Source organism: Bos javanicus, chromosome 23 (assembly GCF_032452875.1).
Source record: "Bos javanicus breed banteng chromosome 23, ARS-OSU_banteng_1.0, whole genome shotgun sequence".
NCBI lineage: Eukaryota > Metazoa > Chordata > Mammalia > Artiodactyla > Bovidae > Bos > Bos javanicus.
This window is the reverse complement of record NC_083890.1, coordinates 7,902,050-7,912,601: the sequence shown is the minus strand read 5'-3', so window position 1 is coordinate 7,912,601 and position 10,552 is coordinate 7,902,050. Positions and strand designations below refer to the sequence as shown.

Here is a 10,552-nt window from a genome sequence, read left to right as displayed (position 1 = left end):
GATTCCTGTTCCCATTCTCAGCCTTGGGTGCTGTAGAAGCTGCCTGAGGGTGAGGTGGGAATGTCAGCTGGAATCTGAGTCTTTTTTTTCTTTTCAATATTTATTTATTTGCTGCGTCAGGTCTTAGTCACAGCACCCAGAATTTTTGTTGCACGTGGGGTTAGTTGCTCCTCTGCATGCGAGATCTTAGTTCCCCAACCAGGGATCCAACCCGTGCCCCCTGCATTGCAAGATGGATTCTTAACCACTGGACCACCAAGAAAGTCTCTGGAATCTACGTCTTTTAGGGCTGGCCACCCACGTGGCCACCTACGCTGCAGCTGGTCTCCATGGTGGCTCCATCTTCCTGCCAATGTGATGTCCTGCCACCTCTTTATCCCACGGTCCCTTTCACGGTGGCCTTCTTCCTCCTTTGCAGCCCTTCCGAGGTCCAGCCCAAATGATTCCCTCCTCCTCCTGAACATGTCACCGAGAAAAGTGCAGTTTGCTGCAAGGGGCTAAGTTGGCTACCATTCTAGATTGTTCTTCCTAGACTCCTGGACTCAGAGGGGCAACTGTGGTCTGAAGCTTGTGCCAGGCTTTGCAGATTCAGCAACTCAGGTGGATGAGTCCACGCAAGTATGCAAATCTGGGAAGAGGGAGAACAGAAAGATACGAAGAGGAGAAGGAGGAGCGCATGCATGTATGCTCTCCAGTCTGCGTTTACTGAAAAAGGGCAAAAGGGTGAGGGAGCCCCAGGTATCCAGCAATCTGCAAGCGCATGCCTGTCCTGCTCGGCTGTGCCCTGCTGATCTCTTTGCTAAGTGCTGTGGATGATTCAGCTCTTGGGAGCTAGATTCTAGTTGAGGAGGCAAGAAAAACACAAATGCACTGACCACAAACCACGTAGGACATACCCAATAATACAGTGGATTAACCCGCATGGTACAGATGATCAATCGTATAATAATGTTGAACCATTTGCGGAGAGCTGAGTTGTCACGGAAACCTTTGGAGGAGGTGGGACTTCCTCTAGGCCCTGAAGGGGGACAGGAGTGGGAAGGGGCTGGGGCACTGGTGGGGGTGCGGAGTAGAGGGAGGGGAAGGTCCAGTGGGCTGTGAGTCTGTGGACAGACCAGCCCATTCTGAGTGGGGTTTGTGGCTGGGAGTAGAGATGAAGTAGAGAGATGGAGTGAGCCCAGAGGGTGGAGACCCTTGGAGATCTGGCTGAGTAGCTCATTCATTTGTTTATGAGGTCATTCATCTGTCCTTCTCTCCTTCCATTCATTCATCCAACAGATATTTTCCAAGTGCCTGGTACCATCCACATGGTGCTAGGGCCTTGTAGGAAACCAGGAACTGTAGCGATGGTGATGCTATTCATAAGAACCTTTTGATTTAATGAGAGACTGAAGATCCTCATATGAAAATATCAGTGGTGCTTCAGTGGGGAGTGGGGGCCCTCTGCTCAGCTGCACAGAGGGTTACACAGGAGAGGAGAGGCAGTGAGGACTCCCTGCCACGTGGGATGACCACGGAGGTGGCGTTGGAGCTGTGCCTTGGAAGAGAGGCAGGACTGAAGGATGAGAAAGAAGGGCGAGTGTTCCAGGAAAAGGAGCGACAACCGCAGGAAGGGGGAATCGAGCGTTCTGCTCAGGGCACAGCCCTGTGCCAGCCATAGGAGGTTAAGATGGGCACCAGGGGAGATTAAGAGGGAAATGAAGTAACCCCAGAACGTGAGTGCTAGAAAGGGCCTTTGAACCTTCTGCCTTTCTGCTGGATCTCGCCTAGGTCACCGTAAGAGCCTCTCTTACACAGACTGAGGAGCTCTCCTTTTATTAAAAAAATATTTTACTTTCTTGATTTTGTTGGGTCTTAGTTATGGCTTGCAGGATCTTTGTTGCATCATGCAGGATTTTTCAGTGCCAGGCATGGGCTCAGTTGTTGCCCCTCGAGGGTTTAGCTGCTCTGCGGCACGTGGGATCTTAGTTCCCCTACCAGGGATCGAAAGCATGTCCCTTGCATCGCAAGGCAGGTTCTTAACCACTAACTGTGTTCTCTTTTTCTTCTTCTTTTTTTTAATATTTATTATTTGTCTGTGCTGGGTCTTGGGTCTTAGTTTCACATGTGGGTTCTCTAGTTGCAGCATGTGAACTCAGTCGCGGCATGTGGAATCTAGTTCCCTGACCAGGAAACGAACCTGGGGCTCCTGCATTAGAAGCTGGGAGTCTTAGCCCCTGGACCACCAGGGAAGTCCCATGCTCTTCTTTTTGAACTGAGAAACACAGAGGTATTAGTCAAGGGAGGCTATTTACAAACAATGCTCAAATATCAGCGCTTCATGTTCCAATCCACTCAAGTCAGCAGACAGCCTCTGCTCCACACGGTCATCGCCGGACCCAGGCTGCTTCCATTCTTTGGCCCCACTTCAACCACAGGCCTGAAAGCCAGACGGACAGCACAGAGAAGGCACACCCACCTCCCAGATGCCCAGGGTGCGGGGAGGCAGGGGGCGGGCAGAGAGTCATTCAATTGTATGCGTAGGATGAGCAAGTGGATTTGATGAGCCCCTAGCCAGTCTCTACTGTAACCTCTTTCTCTGTGATCCTCCCATCAAATTGACACCTGACTTATGGAGGGAGAAACAAGAGATATACACAGCAAGTGGGGGCCATGTGGGGACAGCAGGGGACTGGCAGCGTCAGGACTGCGGATTCCGATCCAGCTCCTTTCCCCAGCCTCCTCACATAGCGAGTCTGCCAGAGCGCTGGCAGATGGGCGTAGTGTCTCCGTGACCTCGGTTTCCTCATCTGCCACACGGGGCCTCTGACTTGGTCCTCAGGACAGATGATGTGGAAAAGCACCCACTCCTGACCGCCCCGCCCCAGCCAGCCGGGGTGGCAGGCACAAGGACAGCCCAGGCCACACTCAGCCAGCCCCACCTCCATCCCGCCGATGTCCCCTGAGTGATGGAAGAGGAAGCTCACAAGCAGAGTGTTATTACAGCTTTTCCATAATGCAATGTCATCAGGAAGGCCCGGGCCTCTGGGCAGCGCCCTGGCAGCCCCATTACTCTTCCCAGCTGCTCAGCGCCTTTCAGACGATGCTGGAGAGGGCAGGAGGCGCTCTAATAAAACACACGGCAAGGGGAGGAATGATCTGAACTTCGGACTTTTGATTTAAATCTGCATCCTCTGTGGCCAAAAACATAAAACAGAAGATGAGGGAAAGAACAAATATGAAAGCGTGGGTGCCAAGAATTCGAGAGGAAGGGAGGAAGACAAGCAGCTCTTGGAAGCTACCCCGTCAGGAGCTGGCCAGGCAGACTGACTTGCACCGGGGCTGGGTCCTTCCCACCAGACCTCACTCAGAACCATCCCTTCTGTCACCAAGCTGCCCCAAGATGGGACAGGAGGCTTGAGAGCTCATCCAAGAACAAAAGTCACGCATCTCCCTGGTCTGATTCGCCCCTCACCTGTTTCCTTAAAACCTCTAAAGAGAGGGTGGGGACCAATGGGCTGGGAGACCTGCGTCTCTTCTAATGTCCTTTCTCCTCAGATTCCTTTGGTAAGAGATGACTGCTCACCAGGGCCTGTTGTGCAATAGTGAGTTTTGCCCCGTGGAGGCCAAAGGGGAGCAAAAGTGAGGGTGTTGCTACTTTGGCTGGAGACCAAGGAGGGCCTCTCTGAGGTGGCGCTGACTAGGCAGCAGAGTGAAGCCAGGAGGCAGGTCCCTGGGGCAGGTGGCCAGGGACCTCAACAGAGCCAAGGGGTCTGGATATTCACCTGCAACTTAAGACTCTCCCCACTCCCAGAACACCTCCAGTACCTACATAGCTTGAAAAAATATAAACTCATCTCCAGAAAAAGGGAGCAATCTGCTGCCAGTGTAACTTCCAGGGGCATCAAATGACGAGGTCCCCCAGTGCAAGCCCAGATCAACTCTTTAGGCTAACGTATCTGGGTATTGCAGCCAATCATTTCCTCCAGTTGAAGAAGCTGAAAGAAGAAAAATCAGGCAATTGTGCCCCACAATACAGCTAAGTATTTAATGTGCTTTTAATGTTTACATTATTAACAGCAGTATTACAAAACGATATTTTACTTTCAACCGATTTCAGTGTGAGATTCGATGTCTCAATGACTGGGATCATTATGACTTGAAAACCTGACGCAGAGCTCCCTCCCGCCTCTCTCCTCCCCCTGATCGTGCCTCCTTTCTATAAAGAGCTGGCAGGGCTCCACGAGGCCCAAATACATGTTCTAAATGGATAGGGAGGTGCAGCCCTGCTGGGGGTTTTCAAGGAGCCAGGGGAGGCTGCATTCAGTGTGGAATGAGTGACAACCAGCAGGTGGGTGTTGAAATGGTCATCAACTCCCTGAGGGGCTGGCACTGCCAAGCCACATTCCAGGCAGTGCCTATTAATGTGCCCAGAATGGTGCCCGCTGACTGACAGGGCAGTGAGCCCGGACTCTGGCTCCAAACACCGATAGGCATGGGGGGTGGGGGTGGCGAGGTAAAACAAGGCCAGAGAGGCCCCCAGATCCCCCTGGGAAACCACAGAACGTACAGAAGCACACGCTGTGCACAGTTCATGGCAGTGACACCACACAGAGGCCTGAAGAGGCACCTGATGGACGAGCAAGGGCACAGACTCCAGGGTCAGCCAGCTGGGGCTCACGTCCAGGCTCTGCCACGCCCCCACCTGGTGACCTTGACAAGTCCTTGTCCTTTCTGTGCCTCGGTTTCCAGTTCTGTAAAATGGGGATAACAGTGGACCCCACCGTGAGGACTACATGAGTCAGTAGGAAGGCCTTTAGAACAGGCCAAGCACACAGAAAATACTCAGTTCGTGTCGATATATCATGCTAATTCCCGTTTTAAGATGAAGAGCTGAAGCTCAGAGTGATTAAACAGCCACCCAAGGTTGGCTGCTCCGAAGGAAGGCCCTCGCCTTTGCTGCCCTCTACCTGGAAGTCGTTCTGCTCCTTGTATGACTCAGTCTCTGAAACACAAGCCCCTCCAGGCCAGCCAGACCCCACCTCTGCCCCAGTCACTGCGGACCTAGCACCCTGACTTGACCCTTCCCTTCCCTAGCATTTATCACATCTGAAATTATCTTGTTCATTTACGAAAGGACTGAATACAGAAGAAACACTATTTGTTTTATTACTGTAGTTACTGTATGTCTGCTTGGTTGTTGTCTGTTTCCTCCACTTAACTGTAAAACCCATGGGACTGTAACTGAAAGTGGGGTCCAGCTGCTCACCACTCAGTAGCCATTAAAGAGGCCAGGTTGGTGGAAAGTTTGCTCTATTTTGGATGCCAGCATCAGGGGTCGGGGAGGGTGAGGGCAGATGCCTGTCCAAAGACCAACTCCACCCCATCCCCAGCTGACAGCCAGTGGGCAAGAGTGTTGATACGCTGAGGGAGGGGACTATGTGTAGAAACATACAGTCAGTTCTGAAAGTCATCTGGAAACTGGTCATCAGTGGTCTGATCAGTGTCATCCTGATTGAGTGCAATGAATCTTCAGTTCCATGGTCGGCTTGTTCCCAGTTCCTTGAGGCCAGTTCTCAGAATTATGGCCACTGAAGTCATGGCTACAGTGTGGTTATCGTGTAGTTAACTACCTCCACCTGGTAGGGGCTTCAGTGTCTCTAAGTCAGTTCATAGGATATAGCTCAAAATATGATCTATTGCTCTTGAAGAGGAGCTAAAGGTCCTTGACTTTGCTTAATGACTACATTATTATTGGCTTCTCAGGTGGCGCTAGTGGTAAAGAATCCGCCTGCCAATGCAGGAGACACAGGAGATGCAGATTTGATCCTGGGATCAACAAGATCCCCTGGAGAAGGGCATGGTAACCCACTCCAGAATTGTTGGCCTGGAGAATCCCATGGACAGAGGAGCCTGGCTGGCTGCAGTCCATGGGGTCACAAAGAGTCAGACATGACTGATAATGAGGCACACACATTATCATTATTTGGTCTTCTTTGTTTTCCTTTGTTTCTGCCTTTTCTCGCTTCTCTGGTTAAACTTTTTCTCTGGCTAAAGCTTTTCCACAGACAAAATGCAAGCAGAGGACATGGGGGTCATGGACCATAGGGTCCTGCTCTATTCCAGGATCTGGGCCATCATCTATCTTTGTCCACCACAGGAGAGGCGCTCAGGGCTGGTTTTGTGAGTGTGTGATCTGACGTGCCCCACACTTGGGTTAATGCTCTGCTGTTACTGTCTTGAAATTCATCATAATTTTTTAATAACATTTTCATTTTCATTGGACCCCCCCCCGAAAATTGTACTCATAGTCCTAGATGAACAAATGAATGAATGAGATAGTCCACATTCCAACCCATATCTGTCAGCCTCCACAGCCTCACCACTGAACCTCAAGACACACAAGCCTGCAGGGGTTTGGGGAAGAGAGGTGGGTACTGACCCAGGACAAACACAAGCTGATCCAGAAGATGCTATGCTGGGGAAGGGAGATCCTTAGAAGGAGCCACTGATTCAGGTTTCTCCTACTCCACTTGTCCTTCTAAACCTCTCATTGTCAGTTCAGTTCAGTTGCTCAGTCATGTCTGACTCTCTGCGACCCCATGGACTGCAGCACACCAGGCCTCCCTGTCGATCACCAACTCCTGGAATTGTTGCTCAAACTCATGTCCATTGAGTCAGTGATACCATCCAACCATCTCATCCTCTGCCATCCCCTTCTCCTCCTGCCTTCAATCTTTCCCAGCATCAGGGTCTTTTCCAATGAGTCAGTTCTTCACATCAGGTGGCCAAAGTATTGGAGTTTCAGCTTCAGCACCAGTCCTTCCAATGAATATTCAGGACTGATCTCCTTTAGGATGGACTGGTTGGATCTCCTTGCAGTTCAAGAGACTCTCAAGAGTCTTCTTCAACACCACAGTTCAAAAGCATCAATTCTTTGGCACTCAGCTTTCTTTATAGTCCAACTCTCACATCCATACATGACTACCGGAAAAACCATAGCTTTGACTCAACGGATCTTTGTTGGCAGAGTAATGTCTCTGGTTTTTAATATGCTGTCTAGGTTGGTCATAGCTTTTCTTCCAAGGAGCAAGTGTCTTTTAATTTCATGGCTGCAGTCACCATCTGCAGTGATTTTGGGGCCCAAAAATTTAAACTCTGTGTTTCCACTGTTTCCCCATCTATATGCCATGAAGTGATGGGACTGGATGCCATGATGTTAGTGCCTCAAGTTGGGTGAAAACCATGTTAGTCTTTCAGAGGGAACTCAGTCCCTGCCTCCCAGGACAGCTGTTGGCTGGCCAAGTGTTCTTCAAAAGCCACAGCCATGTAGGGCCTCAAGCAGAATAACAAGGTCTCGGGGCACCCAACACGGCCCTAGGTTCCTGGAGCTTGATACTGATAGTAAATAGATATAACCCCACTCTTTGAACCTCGGGGCAGCTATCAAAACTATGTGGTTATGTTACATTTGTCCAAGCTCACTGCACAATGAGCCAACAAATTGAGAGACGAGTTGTTGGGGGAAGGAACAGTAACTTTATTTGGAAAACCAGCAGACCAAGAAGATGGTGAACTAGTGTCCCAAAGAATCATCTTGCCCGAGTTAGAATTCAGGCTTCTTTATACTACAATGGGATGGGATGTGGTTGGTTGCTGCAAACTTCTTGGTGCCAGAATCCTTTGTTCTTGCAGTTGTCCACATAGGTCTTGTCACAATGTTCCTAGAAACCTCCTCCAACAAAACAAATGTTATTCTCTGTTCTGCAACTTTTTAATCTCTATATGAATGAAAAAGTGTTACACCCTTTAAAGATAGCTTTGATAATGGACTACCCTATATATTTCAGGCTACAGGCAATACTCAACTTGTAGCAAAAATAATATGGTAAGTCCCCTACATAGGAATGTTCAAGTTATGAATACCTGTTCACATGTCCCATCACGTAAGTGATTTCATTTGTCTGGCACACATCGTCACATGCGTGCATCTTCTACAAGTGCTTGTGTTTTTGTGAACCTTATAGTACAGCAGTATACAGACTACAGTAGTACAGGATCTTTATTTCAAGCCCAGGATGTGAGTGACTGAAACTGCAGCTTGCCCTTCCATGAAACTAAAAGACGCTTGCTCCTTGGAAGAAAAGCTATAACAAACCTAGACAGTGGATTAAAAAGCAGAGACGTTACTCTGCTGACAAGAGTCCATATAGTCAAAGTTATGGTTTTTCCAGTAGTCATGTATGGATGTGAGAGTTGGACCATAAAGAAGGCTGAGCACCGAAGAATTGATGCTTTCAAACTGTGGTGTTGGAAAAGACTCTTGAGAGTCCCCTGGACAGCAAGGAGATCAAACCAGTTAATCCTAAAGGAAATCAACCCTGAATGCTCATTGGAAGGACTGATGCTGAAGCTGAAGCGCCAATATTTTGGCCACATGATGAGAAAAGCTGACTCATTGGAAAAAAACTGATGCTGGGCAAGACTGATGGCGGGAGGAGAAGGGGACTCAGTAACTCTTCCTGCCAGCCCCGTATGCCAGCTGTTGTACTGTACTACTGTACTTTTCAAGGTACTGTACTGTAAGATTTAAAATGCTTTCTTTGTGTTTTTTAACATATTATTTGTGTGAAAAATATTATAAACCTATTATAGTACAGTGCTACATAGCTTACTGTGTTAGGTGGGTACCTAGGCTATTTTCTTGGACTTATGAATGCACTCTCAGAATGGAATGCGTTCATCTGTAGGAGACCTACTGTAGCTACAAAGGTTAAAGTAACAGAAATAGATTCAGTATGGAGTCAGATTTGTTCTTCCCTCCCATGGACGGAGGAGCCTGTAGGCTACAGTCCATGGGGTCGCAAAGAGTCGGACACGACTGAGCGACTTCACTTCACTTCACTTCATTACAAATACAGCTGATGGTGAGGATGAGCCAGGAGGTAATGGTGGGCTGGAAATGTGTTGGGAGTGCCTCTGATGCCTCGTCTTCCACTCCCACTGAACTCATCTCAAGCAGGCATCACACACCCCGCGTCCCCAAAGGTTCTCATTCACAGGTCTTTTACCCCTAATGACTTCAGACAGCTCAGAGATGTTCCCTGTTAAAACCACCCACTGCTCTTTCCTTCTCCCTCTTCATTTCTCGCCCATCCCTGCCCCAGGCCTGGCTCTTGCTATGGAGGGAATGTCCCTCCATTCCCACATATCCAAATCCTAACCACCCTCAAGGCCCAGTCCAAACGCTATATCCTTCAGAATCAATGCTTGATCTTTCTCCCACTAGTCTGCTGAACAACTAGAAATACCATTTCTTTCTACAAACTCCTAACATTCTCTAACACTTCAATTAAAGTCCTTGTCGTTTTTAATTTTGTGTTTTGGTTATGTGGGGCTTCCCTGGTGGCTCAGATGGTAAAGCGTCTGCCTGCAGTGCAGGAGACCCGGGTTCGATCCCTGGGTTGGGAAGATCCCCTGGAGAAGGAAATGGCAACCCACTCCATTACTCTTGCCTGGAAAATTCCATGGACTGTAGCCTACCAGGCTCCTCAGTCCATGGGGTCACAAAGAGTCAGACACGACTGAGTGACTTCACTTGGGCTTCCCTGTGGCTCGGATAGTAAAGCGTCTGCCTGCAATGTGGGAGACCCAGGTTCAATCTCTGGGTCAGGAAGATCCCCTGGAGAAGGAAATTGCAACCCACTCCAGTACTCTTGCCTGAAATCTCCATAGACTGTCGCCTGAGGAGCCTGGTAAGCGACAGTCCATGGAGTCGCAAAGAGTCGGACACAACTGAGTGACTTCACTCACTTTGGTTATGCATTCACTTCCTGACTCAGGGTAGGAGTCTCCTCTAAAATTAGGCAAGGTGAGAAGGAAGAGATTTAGGGAAAGCCAAGTGTCATATGCACATGCGTGCATGCTCAGTCACTCAGTCGTGCCTAACTCTTCTGCGACCCCATGGACTGTAGCCCGCCAGGCTCCTCTGTCCATGAGATTTTCCAGGTAAGAATACTGGAGCGGGTGGCCATTTCCTCTTCCTGGGGATCCTCTCCACCCAGGGATTGAACTCACCTCTTCAGCAACCCCTTAATTGGCAGGCATATATTCTTTATCACTGAGCCACCTGGGAAAGTCCATATTCAGGACAGTAAAAACGCAAAAGAAGGTTCAGTTTTCCTTAAGGAAAATCTGGAAGAGGGGAGGTATCTTTAGGGAAAAAAAAAAAAAATCTGGACATTACATGCATCTGGAGATGTAAAGGAGACGGCTTGGTAAAACAAATTTTTCGAATTGAATCAACCCAGCAGATATTGCTCAAGCAGGGAAAAGTGGCAGACTTGGGGAGGGGACCATCGGAAGGATACCAATAGGAGCTGGGGGGAAAGGGACGAGGGCTGAGGAGCACTCAGAGTCGTGGCAGAGAACCACGTGGTAGCGACAAGTACAGGGGGAGCGAGAAGGGCAGGGAGGGGGAGTGATGTGCGGGCTTCGAGCCACCTGTGCATGCCACGTGGTTAAGTTCAAACACATCTTCTTCGAACCTGTATTTACATGCAAAAATAATCAG

The 10,552-nt window shown here is 49.2% G+C and overlaps 1 non-coding gene across 1 annotated transcript; it reads left to right on the top strand.

Annotated features, from left to right (window-relative positions):
• The first annotated feature begins 9,378 nt into the window (after positions 1 to 9,378).
• On the top strand, positions 9,379 to 9,450 carry TRNAC-GCA (transfer RNA cysteine (anticodon GCA)). The gene has a single exon. It is a non-coding gene; the product is annotated as a tRNA-Cys (tRNA).
• The last annotated feature ends 1,102 nt before the right edge of the window (positions 9,451 to 10,552 follow it).